This window comes from Stenella coeruleoalba (assembly GCF_951394435.1).
Source record: "Stenella coeruleoalba genome assembly, chromosome: 16".
In the NCBI taxonomy this organism is placed as follows: domain Eukaryota; kingdom Metazoa; phylum Chordata; class Mammalia; order Artiodactyla; family Delphinidae; genus Stenella; species Stenella coeruleoalba.
Window position 1 is genome coordinate 58,741,867 of NC_137162.1, and position 10,376 is coordinate 58,752,242.

Here is a 10,376-nt window from a genome sequence, read left to right on the forward strand (position 1 = left end):
CCACTTCTGTCCCCTTCCTCCCCCACAATTCACATGCACCCTCTAAAATCTTCCACGGCACCTGTTAACACATTTTAATGCATTTTAACGTCAATACCTCCACAGACTGGGCTCAGACCAACATTACTGCCTTCTGCTTTCCCATCCAGACCCACAGTCAGGTGGGTTACACAATGCAAAGAGCACAAACTCGGAAGTCATCCAGAGCTCAAGCCGTAATCCCAGCTTCACAACTTGATTGGGATAGAACTCTGGTGAGTGGCTTTTCTTCTCTCTGCCTGAATTTCTTTCTTTGTAAAAGTGAAATGATACCACCCTCATAGAGCTGATATATGGATTGGTGAATGAATTTGTGTAAACACCAAGGAGACCTCAGTAAAAGGAAGCTATTATTATTATTGGAGCAGTCACAAACAGACATATTCTAATATCCAAAAATCTGTGGTGGAGTTTCACTTTTGAGTTTTGCCTGCATTTCTTTCCCACCTAGAAAGTTCTCTCTGTTTGTCTATGTCTTATCTACTCTGGTAGGTAAAATTCTAAGATGTGCCCCTAGATTTACGGCCCCTGGTATAATCCCCAGGACTACGACTATAATAGATTTTACTCCCATGATTAGATGACGTTATATAGTACAATTGAATTTAAGATAGGGAGGTTATCGAGGCAGGCCTCGCCTAATCGCATTAGCCCCCTTAAAGCAGAGAATTTTCTCCAGCTGGTCACAGAAGAGGAAATTAGAAGCACAAGAAGGATTTGACAAGCTATTGCTGGATTAAAGATGCAAGAGGCCACATATCAAGGAATGCAGGCAGCTTCTAGGAGCTAAGCCTAGCCCTGGCTGACAGACAGCAGGAAAACATGGACCTCATTCCCACAGCCGCAAGGAACTGAATTCTGCCAACAAGAAGAACGATCTTGGTAACAGATTTGCCCCAAAGCTTCCAGATGAGAGCTCAGTCCAGTTGGCACCTTGATTACAGCCTTGTGATACTGAGCAGAGAATCCAGCCACACCACACAAGACTTTGGACATATACAATTTTGAGATAATAAATGGGCGTTGTGGGCTTCCCTGGTGGCACAGTGGTTAAGAATCTGCCTGCCAATTCAGGGGACATGGGTTCGAGCCCTGGTCTGGGAAGATCCCACATGCCACAGAGCAACTAAGCCTGTGTGCCACAACTACTGAGTCTGCGCTCTAGAGCCCACAAGCCACAACTACTGAAGCCTGCGCGACTAAAGCCCGTGCTCTGCAACAAGAGAAGCCACCGCAATGAGAAGCCTGAGCACCACAACAAAGAGTAGCCCCCACTCACCACAGCTAGAGAAAGCCCACGCGCAGCAACGAAGACCCAACGCAGCCAAAAATAAATAAATAAATTGATATAAAAAATAAAAACATAAATGGGCGTTGTGAGGTAATTTGTTACATAGCAATAGAATAACTAATGCACCTATCTTCAAAGCCCACTTCTAGTTCTTTCTCTATGACTTCCCACTGCAAAGCCCTGGCATGAGCTCTTTATACAATCCTTTTTGCTTCGTAGCACTTATCACAGTTTTCCGTTTATTAGATGACCATTTTATATTTCTCTCACATCTCTCTATGACAGAGACTGATAGATGTCCCCAATACCTGTTCTGCTCTTCCTCTATAATAACAGAACCCCAGATTTATAGCTGGGCACTTAGCCACACGGTTTCAAATTGACACTTGGCAAGTTACAAAGCTTCGGTTTTCTCATCTCTAAAATGGGGATAATAATGTTTTCAATCTTATTGAATACAAAGGATTAGCACATAATAAGCACCCAAAAAATGTTACCAGAGAGAGAGAGGTCAATTCATAACCTGCACTAGACTAAGAACCATCACGAAAGTAAGTCAAAAATAATGTGGTGAAGATCATGTGATCAAGTTCCAAGCAAGAGGAGCTCACCATGGGCCTGAGGGTAAGAAAGAGTTTATGGGATGGTGGAATTAAATCTGGCCTCAAAGGAAGAATAATGTTTGGTTAGGCAGGCAAGACAGCTGGCCGACATTCCAGAATGAGCAGGACCTGGAGGGAAGCATGTTCGGGAGAGTGATTAAATTAGTCAGACGGAAGTGAATGTTCATACAACTCAAAGATGAAGATGAGGGCTTCCCTGGTGGCGCAGTGGTTGAGAGTCCGCCTGCAGATACAGGGGACACGGGTTCGTGCCCCGGTCCAGGAAGATCCCACATGCCTCGGAGCATGTGGGATCACGGGCTGGGCCCGTGAGCCACGGCCGCTGAGCCTGCGCGTCCGGAGCCTGTGCTCCGCAACGGGAGAGGCCACAGCGGTGAGAGGCCCGCGTACCGCAAAAAAAAAAAAAAAAAAAAAAAAGATGAAAAGGTAAATTTCCACAAGATTATAACCTACAGAGGTTAAGGACTATGTGACATTTGCTCATGGTCGTGGCTAACTCAACGTTACTTTTTGCCGTGTTAATTAGTCTGAAGGCCACTAATGATAGGGAACATTGTAAGATATGTAAAAATTTAGCATTTTCCAGTTAGAGGAAACTGGGGAAGAGTTTTCTATGCTGGCAGTTATTTTACACAGTGCCAATGACATGGGAAACTTTAGATTCTTTTAAGTCCGTAGCAATTCTCTGAGGTAGGTAGAAAACAAGAAGTACAGTTCTCTTTTATTACACAGCCTGGGAAATTGAGACATAGTAGCAACTGTCAGTGTGAGTACAATTTGTGGAAATTTTAGTCAAGGATAGAGATTCTTCTATATTTAGTTGGGACGCTCAGTTTCGCTCCGTGTTTGTGTTCTCCTCCTGGTGAGGTTTTGGACTGCTGTATGTCGGTCATGTGTCTAAGGATTTACTTACACCTACTCAGTACACTCCAGTGCACTTTACGCCCCCACGTGGGTCAATCTACAACTTATACACACTGCATCCCCCCATCTCACCACAGATGTACCTTCTCTCTCTAGAACACGTCACCAGCCCTTTCCCCACGCTGTCCCCACATAAGAACCACACAGTGGCTCAATCAGTAGTTCTTCCTTTCCTTCCCCAAATGCTGCATGCACACCCCACCCCACCCTCCACCCCCACCCAAAACCACAACCACTTCCGCCATCATTTTGAAAACAATGTGGTTCTTTTTCTTTTTTTTTACCCCTAGCTTTAATAAGGTATAATTCGCAAATAAAGACTATTTATTTATTTATATAAAATATATGGTATCATATATGTATATATACATTTATAGTGTACAATGTGGTGTTTTGATATACAGACACATTGTGAAATGATCACTACAATCAAGCTAATTAACACATCCATCATCGCGTATAGCTACCATTTTTCATGTATATTGAAAATACTTAAGATCTACTCAGAAAATTTCAAGTATACAATACATTAACAATACATTAACAGTATACAGTATTATTAACTATAGTCACCAGGCTGTATATTAGGTCTCCAAAACTTACTCATCTTATAACTGAAAGTTTGTACACTTTGATCAACATCTCCCCGTTTCTCCCACTCCGTCCACCCCATCCCATAGTAACCACCCTTCTGCTCTTTGTTTCTACGAGTTTGACTTTTTTAGATATTACATGTAAGTGAGAGCATGCAGTATTTATCTTTCTGTGTCTGGCTTATTTCACTTAGCATACTGTCTTCCAGTTTCATCCATGTTGTTGCAAATGGCAGAATTTCCTTCTTTTTTAATGCTGAATAATGTTCCACTGTATACATATACCACATTTTCTTTATCATTGCGTGGACACATAGGTTCTTTCCATGTCTTGGCTATTGTGAATAATGCTGCAGTGAACGTGGGAGTGCAGATATCTTTTCAAGAGTTTGATTTTGTTTCCTTTGGATATATACCCAGAAGTAGAATTGCATTTTCTAAAGAAGACATCCAAAAAGGTGCTCACTATCAATAATCAACAGGGAACTGCAAATCAAAACCACACAGATATCACCTCATATCTGTTAGAATGGCTCCTATCAAAAAGTCAGAAAATAACAAGTGTTGGTGAGGATGTGGAGAAAAGTGAATCCTTATACACTTTGGGGAATGTAAATTGGTACAGCCATTATAGAAATCAGTATGGAGCGTCCTCAAAAATTAAAAATAGAACTACCATATGATCCTGCTCTTTCTTGACCAAGCTTTTAAAAATGCAATGTGAATTTAAATCATTTTCAACTTTACACCTTTTTCCAGTTTTCTCACTTTTTTATTGCACTTCAACCTTATTCATTGTGTGACAAAGCTACAAATAATGGTATTAAATATTATGGAGAATTTCAGCTTCCAAAGATAACTACTAATAACATTTTAATATATTCCCTTTTAGCCTTTTTTTCTGTTCATATATATTTTTATGTGTATGTTCAATTTTTTCTCATACAATTTTTTTCTGAGATAATTTACATACTATAAAATTCACCCTTTTAAAATATAGTGTTCAATTCTTATTCCTACTATTTTCACCTTAACATTATTATATCAAGAACATATGCCCATGACATTGAATATTCTTCAAACCTTGATTTTTACAGTCGGTTTATAGACATATTACATTTAAAGTGTGCAAGAACCATAATTTATTTAAACAACTTTCTAGTTTTGGACATTTAGGTTGTCTCCAACTTTTTATTATTGTAAATAGTGCTTTGAAAAATAGCCTTGAGTTTTTATTTTTATATGCATTGAATTGTTGCTTTAACACCTTTACTACTTATGAGTCGAACAAACACCATTGGTTACCTACTCAGTAGGCATTCTCTCCTTCATCCTTAGCTTGTAGAATCTAATACTTTGGAGAAGTATAGTAGTTATCTATTGCTGCATGTAAATTACTCCAAAACAATAATCTTTTATTCTCTCATGTTTTCTGTGGTTCAGGAATTTGGAAGTAACTTGGCTGGGAAATTCTAGCTCAGAGTCTCTTATGAGGCTGCAGTCAGATAGTAGCTACAGCTGGGGTCATCTGAAAAGCTTCTTCAATCATATGTCTGATACCTGGGCTAGGAAGACTCAAAGATCATGGGGGCTTAAGTGATGGAGCCCTTCAAGCATCTCTTTCTATTTCTATGTGGTCCCTCCCATGGGCTCTCAAGCATGATGACTTCAGGGTAGCCAGACTTCTTTACAGGACTCAGAATTTCAAAGGCACATCTCCCAAGAGATCAAGAGCTGTGCAGAAGCTGTATTGCCTTTTCTAACCTAGCCTTGAAAGTCACAAATATCACTTCTCACCTGAATCATACATGAGTCCTCCCAGATTCCAGGAAGGGAACATAGACCCACTTCTTGATGGAGAAGTATCAATTCACATTTAAGGAGAACATTTGAAAAGTGTTATCTGTCAAAGGAGGCAAATATGCTGAGAGAAGGTGGGCCCCTCCCCAAACCTAAGGGATGAACGATGCTTTCTCTGAACCAAGTATGATAATCCCACTCTTTGTTGTTGGTATAAAAGATACCACTAGTTGTCCACCCAAAATGTATTTCCCCTTCCTCCTATCAGAACTCAGCTAACTATACTAAATTACCCAGGCTTTCTTGCAGCTAGAATAGCCAAGGGATCAATTCTTCCCAATGAAACCAAACTCAGAGATCTAAAACTTTGGCTTTTCTGAGATAGATACTTGCCCCTTTCTGATGCACAAGAACACAGCTCCAGGGGGTAGTCCTTGCTGGACATGAGTCAATCAATACAGTCTCTCCACTTGCTCATAGTGATTGGTTCAAAAGTAAGCAGTTGACAAAAAGAATAAAATACCTAGGAATAAACCTACCTAAGGAGACAAAAGACCTGTATGCAGAAAACTATAAGACACTGAGGAAAGAAATCAAAGACAATACAAACAGATGGAAAGGTATACCATATTCTTGGATTGGAAGAATCAACATTGTGAAAATGACTGTACTACCCAAAGCAATCTACAGATTCAATGCAATCCCTATCAAAATGCCAATGGCATTTTTCACAGAACTAGAACAAGAAATTTTACAGTTTGTATGGAAACACAAAAGACCCCGAATAGCCAAAGCAATCCTGAGAAAGAAAAACAGAGCTGGAGGAATCAGGCTACATGACTTCAAACTATACTATAAAGTTACAGTAATCAAGACAGTATGGTACTGGCACAAAAAGAAATATAAATCAATGGAACAGGATACAAAGCCCAGAGGTAAACCCACGCACATATGGTCAACTTATCTTTGACAAAGGAGGCAAGAATATACAATGGAGAAAAGACAGCTTCTTCAATAAGTGGTGCTGGGAAAACTGGACAGCTACATATAAAAGAATGAAATTAGAACACTTCCTAACACCATACACAAAAATAAACTCAAAATGGATTAAAGACCTAAATGTAAGGCCAGACACTATAAAATTCTTAGAGGAAAACATAGGCAGAACACTCTATGACATAAGTCACAGCAAGATCCTTTTTGACTCACCTCCTAGAGAAATGGAAATGAAAACAAAAATAAACAAATGGGACCTAATGTAACTTAAAAGCTTTTGCACAGCAAAGGAAACCATAAATGAGATGAAAAGACAACCCTCAGAATGGGAGAAAATATTTGCAAATGAAGCAACAGACAAAGGATTAATCTCCAAAATATACAAGCAGCCCATGCAGCTCAATATCAAAAAATCAAACAACCCAATCCAAAAATGGGCCCAAAACCTAAACAGACGTTTCTCCAAAGAAGACATACAGATTGCCAACAAATGCATGAACCGATGCTCAACATCACTAATCATTAGAGAAATGCAAATCAAAACCACAATGAGGTATCACTTCACTGGTCAGAATGGCCATCATCAAAAATTCTAGAAACAATAAATGCTGGAGAGGCTGTGGAGAAAAGGGAACCATCCTGCACTGTTGGTGGGAATGTAAATTGATACAGCCACTATGGAGAACAGTATGGAGGTTCCTTAAAAAACTAAAAATAGAACTACCATATGACCCAGCAATCCCACTACTGGGCATATACCCTGAGAAAACCATAATTCAAAGAGATACATGTACCACAATGTTCATTGCAGCACTATTTACAGTAGCCAGGACATGGAAGCAACCTAAATGCCCATGACTGATGAATGGATAAAGAAGATGTGGCACATATATGTAATGGAATATTACTCATTCACTAAAAGGAACAAAATTAAGTTATTTGTAATGAGGTGGATGGACCTAGAGTCTGTCATACGGAGTGAAGTCAGTCAGAAAGAGAAAAACAAATACTATATGCTAACGCATATGTATAGAATCCAAAAAAACGGTACTGATGAACCTAGTGTCAAGGCAGGAATAAAAACGCAGATGTAGAGAACAGACTTGAGGACACAGTGGGGGAAGGGTAAGCTGGGACGAAGTGAGAGAGTGGCATGGACATACGTATATTACCAAATGTAAAATGGATGGCTAGTGGGAAGCTGATGCATAGCACAGGGAGATCAACTTGATGCTTTGTGACGACCTAGAGGGGTGGGATAGGGAGGGTTGGAGGGAGGCTCAAGAGGGAGGGGATATGGGGATATATATATACTTATAGCTAATTCACTTTGTTATATAGCAGAAACTAACACACCATTTTAAGGCAATTATACTCCAATAAAGACGTTAAAAAAAAAAGTAAGCAATTAATCCAATTTGTTCCAATATGAGAAAGAGTGACTCCCAGGTATAGGAGCTACCAGAGACATGCTTTCTTTTCCCTCAAGGTATGGTGTAAAAATGGAAGCATATGCAGCCATTTCACTTCCATGATGGGAGAGTGTGGAGCTCTGAGGAACACCATAAAGAGCTTGAATATGAAGGCAACACTGTGGAAAAAGAAAGAGAGAAAGAGAGAAATATGTCCTCAGTGAAATTTTTATTTTGGACTCAATTCTCACCTGATGCCAGTCTAACCTGAGGATTTTTCAGTTACTGAGTATATTGATCAAGGTTCTCCTGAGAAACAGAACCAATAGGCACCAAAGAGATTTATTGTAAGGAATTGGCTCATTATGGAGGAGGACAAGTCCCATGATCTGCAGGGTGAATTGGCAATCTGGAGACCCAGGAGAGTGATTTAGTTCTAGTCCAAGTCTGAAGGCCTGAGAACCAGGAGAGCCAGTGGTATAATTCCTGTCAAGGGCTGGCTGGCTCAAGACCCAGGAAAAGCTCATGTTACAGTTCTAGTCCAAAGGCAGGGAAAAAGGCCTTGTCCCAGTTGGAAGGCGGGCAGGAAAGAATTCTCTGTTCCCTGGGCGGTGTTCACTCTTTTTGTTCTATCCAGGCCTTCAATTGATTGGATGAGACCCACTCACATTAGGGAAGGCAATCTGCTTGACTCAGTCTACCAATTTAAATGTTAATCTCATCCAAAAACACCCTCACAGAAACACCCAGGAAAATGACCAAATATCTGGGCACCTCATGGCCCAGTCTAGATGGCACAAAATTTACCAGCACACTGAGCAAATTAATCTTGTGATTTAAGTCAGTTTGATTTGGGTTTTTTTTTTTTTGGCCATACCACATGAAATGCAGGATCTTAGTTCCCCCACCAGGGATCAAACCTGCACACCTTGCAGTGGAAGCTCAGAGTCTTAACCACTGGACCACCAGGGAACTTCCTGATTTGATTTTCTTTCACTTGCAACCAAAAGAGGCTAACTTGATACAGGGCACCTATTGTGTGCTAGACTGTGCCAGGTGCACAAAAGTGGTGACGAAGACAGAGCTTACAGTCTAGCAGCGTGTGTAGGAAGGTCATTGCTTTAAAAAAAAAAATGTTATTAAAGCATAATACATTCAGGTAACTGCAGCCTGGTTGACATCTTGACTACAATCTCATGAGAGACCCCGAATCAGAACCACCCAGATAAGCTGTTCCCAAATCCCTGACCCAGAGAAATTTATGTGAGATAATAAATGGTTTTTTTTGTTTTATGCCATTAAGATTTTGGGTAATTTGATACACAGGAATAGATATCTAATACACCCTTCCCCCAGAAGTATTCACTAATCTGATTTCTTTCGTCATCGTAGATTAGTGTTGCCTGTTCTTGATATTTATACAAATGGAATCACACAGTATGTACTCTTTTGTGCCTGGCTTCTTCCACTCATTATTATAGCTGTGAGGTTCATCCAGATGCGTACATCCTGCAGTATTCTGTTCTTTTGTTGTTGTATGGTATTTCGTTTCATGAATATACCAAAATTTAGCCTTTCTGCTATTGGTGGACATTTGATTTTTCTCCCAAATTTTGGCTATATATGAATAAAACTTCTATGAACACTCATATATGTCTTTTTTTTTTTTTTTTTTTTTATTGCTGTATGCGGGCCTCTCACTGTTGTGGCCTCTCCCATTCCGGAGCACAGACTCCGGACGCGCAGGTTCAGCGGCCATGGCTCACGGGCCCAAACGCTCCGCGGCATGTAGGATCTTCCCAGACTGGGGTACGAACCCGTGTCCCCTGCATTGGCAGGCGGACTCTCAACCACTGCGCCACCAGGAAAGCCCCATATATGTCTTTTGGTTGGAGAGATACACTCATTTTTCTTAGAAGGCATTTTTTTTAAAGGTAAACTCCCTTATTATTTTTTTAATAAATTTTATTCATTTTATTTTATTTTTTGGCTACATTGGGTCTTCATTGCTGCACCCGGGCTTCCTCTAGTTGCAGCCAACAGGGACTACTCTTCATTGCGGTGTGCAGGCTTCTCACTTTGGTGGCTTCTCTTGTTACAGAGCGCGGGCTTTAGGCACACAGGCTTCAGTAGTTGTAGCACACGGGCTCAGTAGTTATGGCTTTTGGGCTCTAGAGCGCAGGCTCAGTAGTCGTAGTGCATGGGCTTAGTTGCTCCGCGGCATGCGGGATCTTCCCAGACCATGGCTCGAACCCGTCTCCCCTGCATTGGCAGGTGGATTCTTAACCACTGCACCACCAGGGAGGTCCAGAAGCTCAGTAGGTCTGTAATGGGGCCAAAGTATCTGTATTGTTAATAAGATCCCTTGGTGATCCCGACACAATCAGTCCCAGCTCTGGCATTTGGTAAACACTAACCTAGGAAGCTACCCGCTCCATCTGTAAGAACAGTACTTGCTACAGTGTGGATTTCTATGTGTCTATAAAGAAAACTTTCTTGGCTGGTATAGGAATGCTATGATCTTCAGAAACTCACTTAAGAGAAAGCCTGAAATCTATAAATTTGGTAAAATGTTCACACATTTTACGTACTTCCTGTCATTGCTTCCACGTACTTCCTGTCATTGCCTTTGTTCTTGCATCTTTTCTAAGTAGCCTTTGGTCAAAGCAGAAGGAAAGTTGAAGAAACTTGATGAGGG